This window comes from Scomber japonicus, chromosome 11, assembly GCF_027409825.1.
Source record: "Scomber japonicus isolate fScoJap1 chromosome 11, fScoJap1.pri, whole genome shotgun sequence".
NCBI lineage: Eukaryota > Metazoa > Chordata > Actinopteri > Scombriformes > Scombridae > Scomber > Scomber japonicus.
Window position 1 is genome coordinate 32,210,301 of NC_070588.1, and position 7,030 is coordinate 32,217,330.

Sequence of the window (7,030 nt, forward strand, 5' to 3'; positions counted from 1 at the left end):
GAACACTGAACAGCCAGCTGCGCACATCACAGTCAAAACTGATGGGAGAAATTGCCACTATGAAAAATGTTCAATTTGAGACAAAAAGTTGCTGCGTGGAGCTCCTTGGTAGCGGAGTGGTTATCGAGCATGACATAAAGGCAGCGTCCCTGGATCAATTCCAGCAAGGGACTTAGTGTAGGTAGGTAGGTTTTTTTCTAAGCTACACCAAAACATGTGGATGTTAGCTTTGCTGCTAGCAAAAAAACCCAGTTGGGGATGTTTGTCACTTTCTCTTTGGGGTTGGTTTTCACATGTTGTTATATATATATATGTATGCAGTGATATATCTGGTTCTTTCTTTCTTTTAAGATAGCAGAATGAGCAGGAATTTAATCGGGAAGGGAAATAAGAGCCAGACTCCTCCAGATGTGAAGCTCAGAGCAGTCAGAGAGGTGAAAATGAACAATATTGTCATATAAGAACAAAAAATGCACTTCCAGGAATGATTTTTCCTTTTTATGTTCTCTGGATGCAGGAGATGTGTTAGGTTGTTGTATTTCAATGAAACTAAACATTTTAAATTCATTTCTAAGATTAAAATAACACAGGGACAACCAACCCCATAGTGTGTGACTACAAATGACCACGATGGGGACGGTTGTCACAAGTACACAAGACGTATTTGATGGTCCATATCTTTTGAACAGAACCAGCTGAAGGAGAATAAGGCCACTTTATTACACTTTAGGCTTCCATTACAAATAATAATAGGGAATTTATTGATTGCAGTTTATGAGGAATTCAAAGTTAAAACCCCATTCTCCTCTACATCATTAATGTACGGAGAGGAGAGGGAAAAAAAGAGAAGTGGAGGGAAATAACAGAAAGAACCAGAATTCCAGCCAGTTCCCAGTTCAGTCAGAAGCTGAGCTCAGCATGCACACACAGATCACTGGTCCAGTGGTCAAACTCATATGAGTGACACGAGACAAACATTCAGCATGAATATTCATTCACAGCCTAGATATGCAGACTGCTTTACTAGCATTCCTGCTTTAATCACATTAAATATTTGTTTTTAAATAATGATTTAAAGCTACTCTTACCTTTGTTACATTTTTACACATGTTTTTGTTTAGGTTAAAATGCTATTAATAAGGTAATGGCTGCCCAAATTTCTCTACCTTTTTCAGCACGTCCCTATATACATTACTAAATCATTTTTCGACAAGCTAGATGGGATAATATCTAAATTTCTATGGGGAAACAAACCGGCTCGAATTCGAAAAACAATTTTGCAATCTCCCAAAAGGGAGGGTGGCCTTGCACTCCCGAACCTGAGGCGTTATTATTGGGCCGCTAACGTGCAGAATATTTTATATTGGATGGGTGATCCACAGGACTCCCTCCCTGCCTGGATACTGTTGGAAAGGGCAACTTCGCACCTCTCTCTACGCTCTGTCGTTTGTTCTCAGCTCCCCCTTCCTGTAACGTCTCTGAGAACAAACCCAATTGTGTCTGCCTCACTGAAAATATGGAACCAACTCCGGAAGAACTTTGGCCTGCAGGGCCCGTCCACCCTCTCCCCACTTCTTAAAAACCATGCCTTTAAACCCTCTAATATAGACCCTACATTTAAAATCTGGCACAGTAAAGGTATCATCAGCATTAAGGATCTGTACACGGATGGCATTTTTTCGTCTTATACACAACTCTCATCAAAATTTAATTTGCCGGCCTCCCACCTCTTTCGTTTCTTTCAAATTAGAGACTTTGTTAAAAAGAACTTTCCCCATTTCCCTAATTGCCCCCCTGAAACCCTAACAGACACGATACTAGCCGTGGACCCCAAACAAAAGAAATGTATTTCAGTGTTGTATAACTTTCTTAGGACAACTGTCTCTGACTCTCTCAATCTAACCAGGACCGCATGGGAAAATGACATGTCAATGGCGTTGACAGATCAGCAATGGACCTCTGCTCTTAACTTAGTCCATACCTCTTCCATCTGCGCCCGTCATGGCCTAATTCAATGTAAAGTTCTCCACAGAATCCACTACACAAATGCAAAATTGGCCAAAATCTATCCCACGGTTAGTGAGGCCTGTAATCGGTGTAATCAATCCCCTGCTACTCCCTGTCACATGTTTTGGTCGTGCCCTAAATTGACAACTTTTTGGCAAAGGATTTTTGACACCATAGGTAGTGCCTATGGTCAGCGTATTCCCCCTAACCCAATATCTGCTGTTTTTGGCTCCCCCCCCCCCGGACAATAATCTCTCTGCTGTGGCGAGACGGGCCCTGATTTTCACAACCTTGTTGGCTCGCCGGCTGATTCTTCTTGACTGGAAGCTAACCCGCCCCCCATCATATAATCGCTGGGTTAAAGAAGTTCTATATAACTTGAAACTTGAAAAACTTATATTAAATTAATTAATTTTATTTTATTTATTTTCCTTCCCCAATTTATTTACTTAGTTATTAGTTAATCATTTATTTACTCACGATTCGACTTAACTACTATTACCTTTCTCCTCTTCCCACCTTCCTATTCCTGTGTGTGTATGGTTGTATGTATGTGTTGTTTGTCCCAGTATGGTTCAGACCTGAAGTGGATGGGTTATTGGGTGGGCGGGTGGAACTGGGTTGAGGGGTTTCGATGACAGACTGCTGTGAATGTCTTTTTTTTATATACAGTACGATATCACTATTGTCATCCTGTTGAAAAATTTCAATAAAGAGATTTGGAAAAAAAAAAAATAAGGTAATGGCACTCTAAAATGAGAGATCCACCTGTTTTCCCCTTTCGCATTACGTAATCGTGTGCGCACCCCCACCCGAAAGAGAGTCTGTTGTGGATCCACGGCATTATAATACATCCATGATCCACGGAGATAGTCGTAAACAGACAGTAGGGACTGACGATGACAGACAAAAACTGCCACGGCTTCCACCTCCAGCAAAAGAAAATATATCAGAAAACTATTGTAGTGCGCGTTCGCGGAGGGGGAGGTGGGTGGTGGAGGGGAAGGGAGTGCGGGGGTGGGACATAGGAGGGAGGAGGGGTTGTTGCTGTTCAAGTTTTTTCAAAGTGCTGTGTGAAATGCAAGAAAGGTAAGAGTAGCTTTAAACACATTTATTCACATTTTAAATATTATTCAATTATTGCAACATTGGCTCCAACTGAGACGCCAGCTAAGTGATGGTGCCAATCAGAGACTCAATGTTCACCTTAATACAAAGATAAAGATGAAGAATGAGTTAGTAAGTAAGTAAGCAATGAGACATTAAAATAAACATGGTGTTACTACTATTATTATTATTATTACTATTACTAGTATTAGTAATAATAACAAAAATAAAGACATTATGCTGGCAAGCAGAGACAAACTGTCCTACAAGAACATTACTGTCTGTTTTCCCACAATGTCATTTGTGATTCATCATCAGAGCAGTTACAGTACTAAACTGTGGGTGTCAGTTTGAGGTGAAGAGGTGTTCCCAGCATGCATTTGGGGCACTGTGTGAGGAGGACATGCATCTCTGTTAAAGCTTTGTTTGGTTGCCATGTTGTCTTATTTCTGCACGTTTCTATGACCTTTCTCTCTTTCTGAAGGATCAGTGTTAATCACTATGGATCTGACCCAGTGACCGTTGCTCTGTGATAACCCCCAACACACACACACGCACACACACACACACACACACACACACACACACACACACATACATACACAGCTGATAACGGCTGGCCTCTTGAAGACCCAGATGTTGCAGTGGGATTTAATCCATCACAACTACTGTTATTGTATGTTTGTGTGTTGCACTCTTAACACTGTGTTGCCTTGTATGTGAGTGTGTGTGTGTGTGTGTGTGTGTGTGTGTGTGTGCATGTGTGTGTGTGTGTGTTTGTGTGCATGTCTGTGCGTGCGTGTGTGTGCGTGCGTGCATGTGTGTGTGTCTGGCTAAAAGCAGCAAAGAGTTAAGAAGCTTTGTCATCTGTTGAAGTACTTAAAGTGAGTGAGAGAGCGAGAACATGATGGCATGAGGAAGCGAAACCATGAGTGAAGACTGAGTAGGTGAAGAGACGCAGAAGAACACACCACAAATACAGATCTAGAGTGAAAAAATAGCAGATGAGAGAGTGAAAATGATTATTTCAAATCAAATAAACAAAAAAATGAAGAGAAAGTGAGACGAGAGAAGAGAGAGAGAGAGAGGTTAGTGGTTGGTGGATTAAGTCGGGTTAAAGAGGATTAGTGTCTGTTTTGGTTTGGTAGTAAAATCACATGAATGTCAGTCACCACTGGCTGCTGCTGACACACCAGCTCACAGATTCACTGCTTAATTCACATACTGAAACATCTCTGCTGTGGAAACTAGACCAGAGGAAGAGGAGGAAGAGGAGGAAGAGGTGGTAAGTCAGTCTGCTTAAATTGTTTTGACTCTTCTCTTAATGATAACATGCTCACAATGACATGCCAAAGTATAATGTGTACTGTTTTTATCTTAGTGTGATAGCATGCTAACATTTGCTAATTGGCACAAAAAACAAAGTGCAGCTGAGGCTGATGTACACAGTCTTTACACTGCATCATGTTCAGTCTAAACACACCTGAAAAACATCCACACAGGATTCCCACAGCACACTGTAACCTAACATTGTACACTGTAACCTAACATTGTACACTGTAACCTAACATTGTACACTGTAACATAACATTGTACACTGTAACATAACATTGTACACTGTAACATAACATTGTACACTGTAACATAACGCTGCAGTTAATAAAACACAGTGGAAACAGCTGACAGGAACTGGCACTAAAGCCTCGCAGGTTCTTTAAAGGTCAATTTTTCGGTAAAATGTGCAAAATATTACATCACTAAAGCATAAGCTTCTTTCAAAACAAACTTATTTAAGAATATAAACCATGTAAATTTGAATTCAGGACGCCTGCACAGGTAAAGAAAAAAAAGACAGGTCCTAAAAAATAATGAACATTTTGGTGCTCAGAAGTTCCAGGTTCCAGGTCATCCCTGCTGTGAAAACAAAACCAGGAGTATGGGTGGTCCTACTTTTAGCTCAAGATCTTCTCAAACATGCTGCTGTGGTCAATAGAGGACCAACATGAATATTACAAAAGCTATTCATATGGCTGTTTTGATGATTTGCCACCTCTGGTTACAGTTCAGCTAAGTTGAGGAAACAACAACTTTAGATTCAGTCAAATGTCAGCACTGACACAACCTTCCTAAATTCTGCACTCACACTTTAGTCAATAGGCAGACAGTCATGTTTAAGACATCAGGCATTTAAAACAACAAACACATCCCTGTTTAAGAAACATAAGAGTTGACAGAGTTTAAGCAGCAAAAATAAAGCAGTGTGACGTGACCAGCTGACTTTTCATGACTTTCAGTCTGTTAATGGAAGCTCTTCCTGAATAGTGTCAGTGGAAACCGGAGCTGAGCCAAGATAATAGGCTAAAGAGGAGACGTAACCTCAAATTAGTCCACATTTAGAAACCTGCTGCTGTAAGAGGAAGTGCTGAAATAACACAGGTGTGTTTAGTCTCTGTGTTTTTCATATAAAGAAATATTTAACATAGTCTTCCAAAATCACAGATTATGAATACTTTTATTGGAATACCAAGGATGTTGGACTGGTAGGGCTTTTGTATATTTTTCAGTTTGCTGATCAATTCAGTTTTTTTAAGATTAAGTTTTTAAACTTAATCTTATTTTCTACATGTAAGAAGACACTTACTTAATGGTAGATGTAATGATTAGACATGCACAACATGTACACATTGCATTTAGTCTTAAAGTAGTCAAATACATGTTGATAAGAATGTCACAGTTTACGAAATATCTTATGGAGGATAATGTCATGGTCTGTCATGTTTTAATATTTTCATCATTATTTGTGTTTCCTGTTTTATTTTGGTCACTTACCTCTTACCACTTGCCTCACGCTCATGTGTTGCACCTGTCTCTCATTGTGTTTCCTAGTCTGTGCTTTCCCCTCCTTCTGTACCTTCCATGTGAGAGTTCAAGTGTTTTTCTATTGAGTTTCTAGTGTGTATTGACCTTTGCTTTTGCCTATTACTTACCTTTTTACCTGCTGATTTGGATACCTTTGCCTGTTGGACTGATGATCTGTGTTTCTGATTAAACCCTTGAACTAATTCCTGCCTTGATGTCTGCATTGTGGGTCCTTCATCAGTTTGTGCCCGATAGATAGTCACCAAACTCTGTTGTCCTCTGCTCTACAGAGCTTACTACTAGTTATTATGTCCAATATGTATTATACTCTGTGTTCCTGAATTGTTGTGGTTATGCATGTGGATGAATTGTTTGTGCATTTGTATTTGCAAACTTCCTTGAATCAATAGGAAAGTAATTTGTAGTGAGTTGAGTCGCAAAGTCCAACAAAGTTTATATGATCAGAGTACAAAAAGAGAACAGAAATTCTTCTCCAATCTGACAGTTATAAGCATCCATTTGAATTGGCCAGTTCTGACCTACTGTACTTAAAGACCATGTAAAGTGAATTCAGACATTTTCTTATAAACACATTAAATAGGTCATAAATGTATTTCTAAAAAAAGTGTAAAAAGCATTTCAACCATTTAGATTTGAATTGTGGAGCTAGGCTTCACAAACTGTGTTTCAACATTTCTGTGTTCAGGATTTAGTGGGCGGGTCTGAAAATGATTAGCATAAACCCGCCCCTGCTGCTGTAGAGGTATAAATACATTCAGCACACACTACCACTACTACAGTCTACAGTTAGCCAGTTAGCTGAGTTAGCCGCCGAGCTAGCGGCTGAGTTACCAGCAGAAAGCTCTCAGACGTTTAAGTATCCTATTGTCTATGCAGTGATCCATCATATACGTTTGCACTCAGTTTCAGATTCACCTCCATATGATTATTTGAGACAATATGACAATACACAGGTGTGTTGCTAACCCAATGTGAACCAACATGTTGCAAACTAAGAAACATTCAGCAGTCATTTCAGGTCATTGAGTTTAAGAAT